We start from the raw sequence: 14,676 nt of genomic DNA on the forward strand, positions 1-14,676 counted from the left end.
ACCTCGTTGTTTAATCAGCGAAATTGATTCTCTCTTTGTAATTGTCATTTTGGTTGTATATTCGTTGGTAACATATTTTTTTTGTTGCAGGTGAGTCACAGAGTAACGATTTTCCACTGTAAATGGTCCGATCCAAATTGGTGATTGTTGGAAGTTGTCGTCGGGTCGGTTAAAATGAAGCAAGCGACAGGTATCTTCTGATGCGATTGACCTATACCGCCTCCGTTCCAATTATCCTGTTCTACACGTCATGCGTATATCATCCTGGCAGCCGTTCTTATCGCGCCCTCTGGTGCGGAATACGGTTGCAATTTACATAACTTCTAATCTGCATACACTTACCAACTTGGAAAACAAACTTTGCGAATGCACTAATTCGCTTTTTTCGTGTTCAAATTAAATAAGGAAACTTTTACTTCAGTTGGTTGCGGTGTATTAATTCACCCAAGCCTTCTCTTGTACGTATTTAAGGGTTACGTTGCCGTGTATAAATAACAAGAACGCTATCCTTTCCGTGAAATATACCGACTAAGCCGGGTTGATTAAGAATGCTCTAAATTTTCCTTAAAATAATAACGCTTTTAGAGTGAGGGATGCAAAAATACTGTAGAAAATCTATACACTGGTCTAGTCTACTTCATGACTAACCAGAAGTCGGCAGAATACTCTTTCTTACCTAATTAACTAGTCCAACGTCCAACTATTTGCTGTTGTTTTGTCTGTATGTTTCGGAGATCTGCTTTACGGAAGCCATAATTTTTCAAGTGGACTTTTGTGGAGCAGTATAAAGGCGCTGCATGATGCGTCTATTGCACGTTACATAAAGGAGGGAAGCAGTCTTAGGTGCCTGAAATATTGCATATTGCAAGAGTAGATGGCGTTGGATCCTACATAATCCAATTTTGCTTCCAGTCGCCGTAAATATATCCAGTTCCAGTAACGGGGTTTAAAGTAAATAAATTCGCTCAAATGCTATTAGCATTATAGCAATTGGACTATAAAACATCCACTTTGGATAACATGGTGGCTTTATCGCTCCTCTCGTGTTAGAATGTCTCTGTATATACTTATGACTGGTCTTATGTGACAAATATGATGATGACGCTACTTTTCGTTTCGTTTCCTTTTTGTTTGTGAGGAAACATTTATGGGACACGCGTTTGATACACGCTTAGCAGGGAGCAAAATGAACGGAAGGAAAAAAATTCAAAGTCATATATTGTTGTCAGTGACAGACGGAACACCGATCAATCCTTGGCGACTTCAAAGTTAGTCGGTCGGAAAAAACTAATTAAAGAGATTAATTGCGGCCGTCTGTGATCGATATTCAAATAAATGGCCACCACTATGCGACTACCGTTTCACGTGATTTTAATAGTTTTCGATTTTTTACAAAACGGGAACATTTTTATGTCGATCCACATGTGAAACATTAATTTTCAATTACTTCCGAGCTAGGAGGTGTAATGTCGGGACTTAACCTCTTAATAAGGTATTTACTTATTTAAGTTGCGAATGAAGGTTTTAAGTTCTGCAGCTATGCGAGGAAGTGGAAATAGTTTGAAGTTCTACTAGATATGGTATTACAAGTTGGGTCAAAAGCGCTTACGTTGGAGAGAACGGAAGTTCACATGAATATTGCGAAGGAACATGCAGATTTGGTGTTTCCTGAAACTGGATGAGTTAAGCGTGTAATAAGTGGATGTGAAAGTATGTGAATGGACGACGCCTAATCTTGAAAAAATACACTGCTCAAAACAATTGTAATATCGTGTGGAATAAAAATTCAATTTATTTCATAACGTATTTATTTTTACAAAAAAAATGTTTCAGTTATCAAAATTTATTACAAATTTTATTTAAAAAAAATTGTGTAGGTGTAGGCAATCTAGTAAGTAAATGCTTTATTTTGCCCTACGGGCTCTTGGATTCCTGATTACAAACATGAAAATACAATTCCAAAAAAAAAAAATTCCCCCACCCCTTTCTTTTTCTAGTCTTTCTTTATCTCTTCCATCCATCTTATCTACGTTGCGTCTTCATTCTGTATTTCTCCCCGCTCCTTCCTTCCCCCTCCCTCTCATTTCGCTACATCTATTCCACATGTGCTCGATTGTCTCTCTCTCATCATAGCACATTTTGCACCTTCTTTCCTTTCCTTCCATCCAATATCTGATTTCTCTCTCCTCGTTCCCAAATCTGAATTTCGCCATCATTTTTCTTTCTCTTGCACTCTTTGATTCTTTCCCCTTCTTTCTTGCTTGTCCATGTCTTTGTCCTCTTCACTCAGCTTTACATTCATCCATCTTCCTTTTGCTCTCAATCTTTCCACTTCTTGACTGGCATACCCGTTCCTCTGGTAGTATCCCTCTCTCTCTCTCTCTCTCTCTCTCTCTCTCTCTCTCTCTCTCTCTCTCTCTCTCACTCTCTCTCTCACTCTCTCTATCTCTCTCCCTCTCTCTCTATCTCTCTCTCCCCTTCTTTTCCGTGTTCTTCTTTTCTATCCAGCATTTCCTTAGTATACCCTTCCGTCCATTTTTTCCTCATACTTTGCCGCTCTCTTTCCCACTTTCACTCTCAGCCTATTCCTCTTGCACTCTTCCCTCACTATGTAAGTTGGCGTTTCTCTGTCCACTCCTAGCACCCATCTCAAATATTTCTCACTCTCTCTACCTCCTCTTGTTCCTTCCCTCCCCAGATCTCTGCCCCATACATCAGTATACACATCCCACTACCTTGTCTGCTTTCCTCACTATCTCTCCGATGTGTGCTTTATCCGTGGCTTCTTCATTGAATGTGTGACCCAAGTATTTTTGGCATCTAAACTTTTAGTAAAGAACTCTAACAGCAACAACAACATTAAATCTCAATAGCATACGCAGGATCAGATTGTTAAGGATTCCTAAAAAGCTTTTCAACTGATCGCAATTAATCAGTGGGTTGTAATCAAAAGATGAACTGTTGACCGACTGCTGCTGCAGATGGAAGCACTATGGGTTGTACAATCATGGTGGTACTTTTGAGCTTACAAGGAATCATTAAGCATAAAGTAATGAACTATCAGCAGTTTTTCCAGACCACCACTTTCATATTGTGGTCGTTCTCGAACAAATTGTTCCACGTTCACCACCTATCAAAGTAAATTTATTGTTAGGTTGTCCGCTAAATATGGACTCGTGAATAAATAGTACTTAATCCGGTCTTTATGCGTTCAGTTGCTGTGTTGCTGTGCCCACATACTCCCATTCCATTTTTAATTTGAATAAAGGAGAGTGGAAACTATTGATCTTCGACAATACAGACCTCTGTTGTGAAGAGGATTTTATAGTGTGTGCTGTAATACTAACAATAATAATTCCAGCAGGTTGCGTTAAGCCGACTGTTTATTCGCTCAAATAATGCCAAATATTGGTAGTTGATGATCGACCTTGGCCTTGACTTTATCGGATGTTTCCAGGTTTCGAAAAGCAATTCCAAAATGGAGAAATCACATTTTGTGAAATTCTGTACGCTTGAGACACATTTTACTGTATTTGACTTATCCAGTGACTCCAAGCCATAGATTCAAGAAGATCGTGTTGCCTGGTCATTTTTGTCACTTATAAAAATATTTCTTGCACATTGTGTAAAATACTGCGTTCTCAGCACCCCTGATGCAGACGGAACAATGAGCATGCGTTTATTCCCTATTGTGAACAAAAGACATAAATCAAGTATCGACAGGTTGAAACGTATTTTTGTGCGTTGATCCATGTTTTAGGAAGGACGTGTATTCGAAATGAATTTAAATTTGGAGTTTAAGCAACTTGTGAGAAGAGGTTTATGATTAATATTTGACATCATCGTATAATTGTTTGGAGCAATTTAGATTCGACGAGAGGCAAGTGAGCGCAAGAAAAAATTTGGTGGTTGAGTAGTTTAGTGATTTTCCTATAGAGGTTCGCTGGGGGATATATCCGAAGTTCCGACATTAAACAATCTCTTAGGATCGATCTTCCATTCATGCTATGTCCCAATTTTCATGAATGGATGTACCCGTGTATCGCCTCATCCTCAGCGCTTCTTGCCTCTTATCATCGTCACAAGTATAATACTAAACTAGTTTAACTGAATTGACATTTATCGTAAAAGGAGGTCGTAAGAGATAAGTTCTTGTGTGGGTGTGTTGAAGGGGCGTCTTTAGTATCATCGAGATTTTATGTCCCTGTCGAAGCGTAAATAATAACGGTGTCCGAGACAGCGAAACAAGGCCGAAAGTTAATTTTGTTTTAGCCTTGTAGTGTACGAGTATGTGTCCAAAGTTTGGCCTATAGAAAACACGTCTTGTGGAAATCTCACAAGAGCAGAAGTAATTTGGAAGAGTAAAATACATTGCTTTAAAATAACGGCTTTGAGGCGGTTAAGCACATCGTCGCGTCCACTTCTCTTCTAGGAGCATTCGTCTTTGCTCCACCTCTTCTAATCGATTGACAAGGCTCCAATTGGCGGTGCCAAGGAAATTGTCTCAAGTGTGGGTGTGTGTGAAGCTTACAGAGACTTTCAACTTAGTTGCATCAAAGTGCCAAGTCTTGTTCAGCTTCGGGAACGGCGTTGGGAAATGTGTTTCAAATAGACAACGGACCCGCTTGATGTTTTTAACTTTAGTTTGTACTTTCGATCCGATTTATCCTGGCTGTGCCACGGCATCGTCTCCCCAAATGGAAATAAAACCAAGCGCCCGCAGTTCGAACACCTCTTCCCTGATTTGATCCGGCGAGCGCTTGTTGTGCATTTAATCCCGTGCATGATGTAAGTAGAAAATGCATTAGGCAAATTTGCGGTCAGAGGTCTGTGTTATTAATTAGGCGGGCGCCATTGGGATTTGCGACACATGATTGATTATGGCCGGGGTTGGCGAGGGAGTGTCCGGTTTCCATCGTTGAAAAATTCACGCCACCGACACGAACTCTCCTCGTACTTTTATATTTCCCGCATTTATTTTATCTAGTGCAATGGCATACTCACTGTTTTTAAATTCACTCTTTACCTTTTATTTCCACCATTTGTTAGATAATTTTGTTGGTGGCTGTTCCAGAAACGTCAAACCCTCGGCTTATCCGCTCCGGTTATGCTAATTAATGCAAGTGGATGTTTTTGTGGCTTTGTTATAACACACCTTCGTGTAGTGTGCGTGACAATGAACAACGCCCTAAACTAGACTATTCAGGTTCACCTTAAATAACGCGAAAAAGTCAACTAAATCACATGTTTTCAGCCTGGCGACTTACAAGGACCGCCTCTCTCAGCCTTTTTCAGAAATCCTGAAATCGTAAAAATCGAATATCCGTTGTTTTGAAATATCATGCATAACACCCAGATATTTCAAATGATCGTTTATTTTTATAAACGCCCGGCGCCTTTACGACACAATAACAGTATTAGTGTGATCCGATTTCTACATGTTTTCTATTATTTTATCTCGGAGATTGCAATCATAAAAGAAACTTTATGTTACAGATACTGCAGATAGATAGATTACACAAATTTTGTATTGTCAGATTTTGAAGGAAACGCTGAGAGCGGTGTCCAAATTTGTAATTAATTTCTAACCTAAATTATGCCAAAGCGTTTCACAATTTGAACATTGAACAATTTTCAGTAACAAATCTCATCAATTGATAGTTTTTATAATCTGTCAAAAATGTTCTTATGCTTCTGTCTTTCTGCTTAACTTTTTATAACTTCCTTAATTATAATATGGCTATTAAATTTTTAAATATATATTTGATAAACATTTTACAGCGACATTTTTTTCTTTGACTTTAATATAAAATTGCACATAAAACCTGCGAGTTTACGCTTCATGTTTTAAATGTCAAAGTAAATCTACACCCTAATTTACAATGGGTTCAGCCCATTTTATCCAAACCATATCTAATAAAGTTTTAACGAATTCATGTAATTTAATGATTTTGTTTTGGGTAATTGCCATATTAGTGTAGAAATAATATATTTTCACATAAAATTAAAATTATATAGCTGCGAGTTAATGTTGAAGTAAAGGTTGTTAACTTAGGCAGTTGATTAAAAGGCAGGCGCCGTTTAAGAGTTCAGTGTAGCTAAAAGTACATAATCATAAAACCTGATTGAACGAAATTTTCTTTGAAGGAAATGGTATTGTTTAAGTGGAAATGGGTAATTTATTATATTGTAATGCGTACAAATCGTGATAAGTGAATGTGAATTGACAGAAATTTACGGCTTAGAAATCAATTTTGGAATCGACAAGTAAAACCGACAGTACATTTAATTGACCAACACTTCAGGCGTGCCGATCTAAATCCTTAGAGCTTTGTATCCGTGTCAATCTATTTGCATATTACGACAAATAATAGTTATCCATTCTAAAAGCGTATGTTTTGTTGATTTTCATATAAACAAGACTCTATTAGTTTCTTTAGACCCGTAGGGAAGTTTATCTACTACATCTACTGCAATGGTCAAATATTTTATGTGAGATTTTTATATCCACAATGAGCACCAAAATATATAATCGAGGAAGCATTTTATTTACCATTGAGTCTTTCTTTAATTTTGTTAAAAGACCCATTTTCTGATAATTTTCATTTTTCTTTCTCTTTCCGTTTCAGCGCAATGATCACAGTTTTTTAAAATACCAACTCAAAAACATTAATAATTACAGATTTGCCATCTTATCTTTTTTATTTGACGTCTTATCTTCTTTCCGTCTTCATTGAGTATTTCTCCCCGTTCCTTTCTCTCATTTCGCTACATATATTCCATATGTGCTCGATTGTCTCTCTCTCTCCTCATAGGACATTCTGCACCTTCTTTTCATCCAATACCTGTTTTCTCTCTCTTTCCCACATCTAAATCTCGCCATCATTTTTCTTTCTTTTACACCCTCTTTCTCCAGCTACCCCCCTCTGTTATACACCTCTCATACTTCCTATCATATATCTGGATTCTTTGATTTTTTCCCTCCTTTCTTGCTTGTCTATGTCTTTGTCCTTATCACAGCTCTACATTCATCCATCTTCCTTTTGCTCTTAATCTTTCCACTTCTTCACTGGCATACCCGTTTCTCTGATAGTATTTCTCTCTCTCCTTCTTCTCCGTTTTTTTTCTTTTCTCCAGGATTCGGTTAGTATCCTGCACTCTTCCCTTCCATCCATTTTGTCTTCAAGCTTTGCCGCTCTCTTTCCCTCTTTCACTCTCAGCCTATTCCTATTACAGTCTTCTCTCACTATGTAACCTGGCGTTCCTCTGTTCAGTCCTAGCACCCCTCAAATATTTTCCTTGCACCTTCTTCCTTCTGTTCTTGTTTCTTCCATCCCTAGATCTCTGCCCCGTACATCACTATACCGCGCGATCAACAATTATTTAGATCAAAAAAGGTTTTGAAATTTTGGCCGTATGTCGATAAATGTCTGGAATGCATGGGAGTATTTTTGGTTTATCTGTTTCAATTTAAATTTGGAAAATTTTGCCGAAACTCCATTCTTCGTTATTGAAAACACCATTTGGAAAGTAAGATGAATCTTTTATGTTTTGAAATAAAAACCATTTTTGCGTTAAAATTTGATTCATAGTGACAGTTGTTTGACGTTTATTAGCTGAGTTAGCAAATATACGAAAAATCTGACACTGTCAAAGTCATAGCCGCCCCTTATCTAAGTAATTGTTGATGACAGGGTACTTTCTATCATGCTCTCAAACATCTCCTCCTGAAATCATCTCCCCACTTTCTCTCCCCTATTCCCCAAACACATCCCGCGACCTTGTTTGCTTTCCTCACTATGATATTTTCAACATATTTACATTTTACATCGGTAACGTGACTTGCCGTGAGAAATATTCGTAAATCATTTCTGTGGACAATAGATTTTATTTAGTTTTCTTTACTGTCTAACATGATTGATAACAAATTTTAATAATGCAAATGGATTCCGTCTTTAGTTGACGTTAGTTGTTTTCTGTAATCACGTAAAAATGAAAATAAGTTTTAGAACATGTAAATTCATCAAGTGAATGAGGAGTCGTTTCTAAATATTTCTAAATAGTCTATCATCCCCGAAATGTACATTATTTTAAGCACGTCCTGGACAGTTTTTTTTCTGATTGATGACAAGATGTGGAACATTAAAATTAAACGTAAAACCAGATCTGCTCCCTTTGTCAAATTAAGGAATAGATCAGAGATGAATTTTTTAGTAAGAAGATTAAAGAAATACGGACCAAAATAGGATAAACACCGATTTTAACATGGACATTAGCTGTTATCTTCCTTAATTGAAATTTAACTGTTGAAAGTAATTAAAAGCGTGTATCCAAAATGGTGGATGCGCCGGGCTGCGTCGTCTATGTTTCGAGTAAAAAAGTTGCGGAATGTAAAAAAGTTTCTCCCAGCTTACGGTATTCCCGCATGTCGGCACCACTTGAAAATAAATTTTAATCTCGTCGGCTTGCATCTAAATCACCATTTTCGTCTTCAATTTCCTCCGTGAATCCCCTTCCCCCCAGCCGAGACTCTGGCTGGTCCCCAACTTTGCTAATGAGCAGTTTATCGTTCGTGCCTGATGCTGGTTACTAGTAATTACCCAAATTTGTACTGTTGCCGTTGCCATCGTACCGCGTGCACACTGGAATTAACTCGGCTAACCGTCGGGGTTCATGAGAGCCCGCTGCACGACGTCTCCATCCGGCGTCACCTAGTTTGATTAAAGCTCGTTCCTTTTGTTTGGCGATATTTGTCTGTGAGTAATGCCGTTATTTCATCTGGAAATCGCGACGAATTACTCACCCCTTGCTCGACTCGTCGTTTCCGGGGCGAGCTAATTAATCAGGTTTTTTCTTTGGAACTTTCTGTTGATGGAAGATTTTCGTATCTCCTCTCATTATGCAATGGGCTTATGGTTATCCGCGATTTTGCTTTATGATACTTAGACGAAGACCATTAGAGTCGGCGGGCGCTCAACCGTGAAACGAGCTGCATCACCATTACGAGTACGTCCGCGCTGGGTTATGGAATCGGACGCATTTTATCGCGGCTCTACAGAGTGTTTTCTAATTTTGAATATTGTATTCGTGTCGCGAACGGTGTTTAACATTCCGGTGATTTATCACGGGTTCGTCGTCGCATCCTTGAGGGTCCTTCGAAATTCCACGTGGAGCTGGATTTTAATTCCGGACTAATTTTTCGGGGATGAAATATGGGAGCGTTAGTAAGTGAAACATTATCACATTATCCGCTTCCAAAACAAGTCTTGATTAATAACGGTGCAGACGCTAAGAAGACACCTCTTGTTTTGTTGCTATTAATATCTGCCAGTACCCCGGCACTAAACCAATTATGAGAATCAACGCAAATGCGCGCGAATGATAAATCTTTAATACACAATCGCTTATTTGAATACTCTCCGTTTGCAATAACATGCGATCATTATTCATAATGATGTCATGAATCATAAATTTTAGATGGAACCACTGTCGTTGTCGCCGCGTTGCGCCACGTATAATTACGATACACTAGACAAAATTCTGCGCCTACAAGAAATTTTTATGGCTGCCGTTTCTGTCCCCACATGGAACAATTCTTGTGTATTTCCACCGTGCTTTCATAATTACGGCGCTTACGCGAGTTGCCGAGGTAATTTCGTGTCCTTGATCTCTGAAGTGCTTTTCAGGCTTCAATTTGTCTACTTTGAAATAATATTTTTATTGCGAGTCGCTTTAGAAAATTGGCTCAAATTTTGTCGGCACAGTAAATTGAATGTCCCCGCGACTAACGATATTACATTCAGCTGCCTAATTTGCTAGTGTTTACACTTGAAAGATTATTAAACACTTTTCATCCCGTCCGGTCTGAATTGCTCGGTCAAATCTGCGTTTCCAATAATTATATGCACTATTGAAGACTTGCCTTAAATGAATGTTGAACTTGGGCGAAATGGCATTACGTAAGTTAGTCACACTTCTTCAAATTGAATTTGTAACTTGACAGAAGCAGCAGACTGGAAAGTCGACCCAGATCTACGACACGTCCGACAACCAAACAAACCTAATCAGACCCATTTCTCATTGTTAGCTGCAAATGGAATCTGCGTGTCCTGATTTTTTCTTTTTTAACCTATTTCTCCAAAAACAAATAAAATTACATTAAGTAGTAATGGCAATTTGGAAAAGAAGTTGCTCAGATACTCCACGAGAACGTCGGGGAATATTTACTGTTTATTCAGCGCCTGGAAAAATATTATTGCAGGGAGGCTTCCAATAACACAAGCAAATGGGTGTGGAGACTATTGTATTGAAATACCCGAACTGTGACAGGAGGTGGCAAAGTGCCACGGTCGAATTGAGATTCGAGTTTTGGAGAAAAATCAAATTTAATTCAAATTACTGCACATCTTTTTAGTGAGATTTTTATCTACGGGATCGTCGAGAAAGTTTGGGGACGTCTGAGCAAACGACACTTGGACAGGGAATTAAAGTCTCCGATATGCGTACAAGTTGGGAATATCTGGATCGGTTTTTTATTCCGCAGCTTACGCCGGAGTTTCTTTTCGAATAAAAGCAAATACAAGATGGTACTTTCCGCCGTTTTAGTTGCGAGAGTTTTCATAATTTTCTTCATTTTTTATTAGCTGTCCTATACTTTGAACTTGCCGGACAACTTCTTTATTAAAAAACTTTTTGATTTTCTCTGTTTGTTGTGGCGACGGAAGAATCTGAAATTTGTGAAACTTTGCCAAGAAACGACGGTTTAATTTGACAATTATCGAGACGTTTACATGAATCGATAAATGCCTCGGTTGGGAGCAGACATCATTAGCATTTTTGGAATATCAGGATCGTCGACATGGTAATGGCAATTTGAGATATGTACATTATGTGTAGAAACGGCAATCAGCTTACGGTGTTTCTTTTGTTGCGCAGCTTGTATTGTGTTGTAGTCGATCTTCATTACAGATTAAACAGGCGATTCAGATTCAACGAATGGAACGGAGCATTCGATGTATAAGAAGGTTGATCAAACTTGTATTTCATGAATTCATTCATATTAAGTGGCCCAACAACGGCTGGAACGAATGGAAATTATAAATTCCGTCTGAAATGAATCATCCATAAGTAATTTTAATTTGGTGTTATAAAGCTTTAATAAATACGAGAGAAACACGGTGCAAGATTAACAAAAGGGGATCATTGTTAAACAAGTCAGGGTGAGCGTCCAGGCGGAAGAACATTTGCGTTAACTGCGAGTCGATGGATGGGCCTTCGACAGGGCCGGTGGGCCACTTGTCCGGCACTTTCCTTTCGGGAGTCGAACACTCTGGAAATGATGATAATTTTATTTGGGTCGTGCGATATATACTTGATGTGAATTCGAGGCAAATCAGAAGTTCGGTCATAACGGGAAGCGGATGCCCGCAGTGAAATAATAAAAGTTGTTGGTTGGCTCGCCGGCACGATAACAAGAAGCGACGTTTTAATTAACGTCATGAATACAGATAGCAATTTATGAATTATGTTCTTCAATAAAAGACGTCGTTGAGCACATTGTTTAACGTAGGTAGTTTCCAACGAAAGCAGCTCTTGTCGTTCAATTTTGAAGAAATAAAATATTCATCAAGATAAATCGGAGTTGGAAACTTTTCCATTTTAGATATTCCGTTGGAGCGATGCTCGAATAGGCCTGTTGTAGTGAACACGCGAGGGCTGGGAGTCGTCCTCGCAGGGCTCCAGGCCTGTCACTCCACGCCAGACGTTCCGGCGACGACTGTCACCGCCAGAGTTCTATTAAACAATGTCTCTGAAAAACGGAATACGCATCAACTCGGTTCGACTGTAAATATACAGGCCCCTAGCGACGCGACAACAACCCCATCCGGAATATAAAAACTTTCGAATTCGTTACATGAAAATTAATTCAAATTCCGCGACTTGAGGGAGGCCGTTATCAGATTAGACAAGGAGTTGGGTTAAGTGCATTTGTGAGGGGTGACTTTTGCGCCAGTCTCGAAGTTCTGCGCGATTTACTGCGCCGGCGAGGACAAAATATAAATTAAGAAATAATGATAATGTTTTTGATAATTCCTGCGTTGATATCAAGAACATTTATCAATAATTAAAGCGTATTTCTTTTTATTACGCCCGGAGTTTTATGAAGGAGATTGCGCGTTAGTGCCACGAAATCGAGGAAGGCGAATACATTTTTACCCTGGCGTATAATTGAAGGGTGGGGCGACGTTGAATTTTGTTTAAATAAAAGTTTAGATGTTTACTGCGGAACATAAAACGGGAAGAGTTATTGATTCTCATAAATTTTAGTGGATATTATGTGTGTTTTTGAATATATTTCTGCTGTTGCCAGAGTAAAAGGATTTTTATGTCTTCGTTCGAACTATTGGGCCTACAACGCAAACTACTTTGATGTTTATGAAAAACGTTTTAAAGTTCTTGGCGTTGGCTTGATATAATTTCCCAAACTTTTTTCTTTGTCAATTATTCATGAAAACGGCTCAAGTTCGGTATTGTAATTAATTAAGCTCCGTTCTTTTGACCTTTTTAACGATTCTGACTAATAATTGATTTAGCGTGTCCCAAAAAAAAAATGCCACCCATACAAAGAGAGCATTATTTGCCTAGACGGTACACCATAAAAGACATTTTGTTATAATGTTTTTTATGCCTGCCTTACAAGTATTATTTCCTAATTATTCATACCTCTAGTTTATAAAATAATTTCATTATTCCCCATAAATGTTGCTTTTGGAATTTAATACTTGATGTCTACGAGGAACAAATCTAACGCAGAATTTTGATCCCGAAGGGAAGAAAAAGCCCTGTGTACTATCATTATCGTTGCATTTCTTCGCTGAAGTTCTCAGAAGACTTCTCCAACAGTTTGGGGAGAACTGTCAATGACGTAAGTGTTCCACTAGTGTTAAAATTTTATGCAAGGCAGAAAACGCGTCGAAAATTTGTCGTATGCCAAATATCCATGAACTTCTGAATTTTAAAATATCACTGTCATCATCACAAAAGCAAAATTTGTGTAGAATAATTTTCTACAAGGTGATTCACGAGTAATAATGAAATTTGTGACGCAATCAACATTACATTTGCACCGATTATGTGGATAAAAAAATATTTTAATTTTGTAAAAGATAGTCAACATGCCCGACATTACATTTGTCAAATTTAACCAAAATCATTATGTGGAATAATTGTTTAACTTAACAATTTCAGTTGTATAGGGGACATGTATTGTTGGTTGCGTCACAAATTTTGTTAGGTTCATTATTACTTGTGAATCACTCTGTATACTTCTGAAGTATACACAATTAGGAAACAACATTTTGCCACGCCACGGCTGTTAAAACTGCACTATATTTTACTATTTTTAGTGCGTAAAACATCTGTTTATGGTAACAGTGAAAAAAAGTGCCGAAGCATGTCATGCAATCTGTCACACTGGCGTTATGCAAATATGTGCACCGGAATAACCGAAATAGTGCATTGAAAACAATTGAAGTTATCTCGCAATATTTGCTTTAGAAATGCCAAATGTTAGTTTTGTGTTTTGATGTTGATTGTTTTTCTATTTGTACAATCGTACAAAAAATATTGTCTGGAACTCATGCTTAAAGGGTCTTTTTTTCACACATGGGATTGCAAACAAACTTGCTACTTTTACGCACTTGTGCCATAAATTACTATTAATATCTAGGAAAAGTTAGTGTTATTCAACAAGAAATTTTGACGGTATTTCTGAGAAGGCCACACTTGACAACAATTTTTTTTTAGTTCAAATTTATAATTAAAGGAAATTATGTACAGTAATAACCAAATGTATAAACAAATGCTGAAGACATTCTACCATTCTGGAAGGACCGGCTGTCAAGTTTCCCTTCAGTTATTGTTATCGTCTCTTTTAGTCAGTATGTTTACAGAAGTTATTTAGAAGCTATCTAGTGTAGGTATTAGGCATTCACGATCTTTTTGGGACCGAGTTGGCTATGATTTTTTCTTTTCATGTTGGACTAACTGACTCAGTGATGCAACGGATGCAATTTTTTTTCCTGTCAGTGTCTGTTCGACATTTTCTTGCCACCGCATTGCCATATTTATTACTTTAATATTCGTAAGAAACTAAATGATTTATTAAGTGTGCAAAAATAATTAAATTTCCGTCAAAGGAACAGTCAAAATTGCCAAAATAATTTTATTACGATAAAAAAAAAATATTAAACGATTTAATTTAATTTAAAAAGGACAGACCAGATTTAAGAGATCCGGCAACAATGTACCTATTCAGAAAATATAACCCTAAACTGAAAACAACCTAACCTAACACAAAAAGTGTCAATTTCCTTTAGGGAATGTAGTTATCACCGAGGTACTGCCAACAAAATCACTAGATGGTCATAGCCAACTCGGTCCCAAAAAGATCGTGAATGCCTTATAGGTCCACTAATTAAAAAATATAATTTTTGTTAAATTCTGATCACGTTTGAGAAGTTTAGTTAAATGAAGATTACTTCGAAAGACTTGTAAAAATACATATTGTTGAAGAAATTGGGGGAAAGCAGAGAAAAATGTCTGCAATATATGAGTTTCCATTAGCTAACTATACATTCTTCGAGAGGTTAACTGAAAAGAAAATAAAAAATGGTA

At 37.7% G+C, this 14,676-nt stretch overlaps 1 protein-coding gene across 4 annotated transcripts in view; it reads left to right on the forward strand.

Annotated features, from left to right (window-relative positions):
- Sema1a (semaphorin 1a) overlaps positions 1-14,676 on the forward strand; it is a 240,709-nt gene that overhangs the window by 116,028 nt on the left and 110,005 nt on the right. The window lies entirely within an intron of this gene.

The sequence above is a fragment of the Tenebrio molitor genome, chromosome 2 (assembly GCF_963966145.1).
Source record: "Tenebrio molitor chromosome 2, icTenMoli1.1, whole genome shotgun sequence".
NCBI classification, from domain to species: domain Eukaryota; kingdom Metazoa; phylum Arthropoda; class Insecta; order Coleoptera; family Tenebrionidae; genus Tenebrio; species Tenebrio molitor.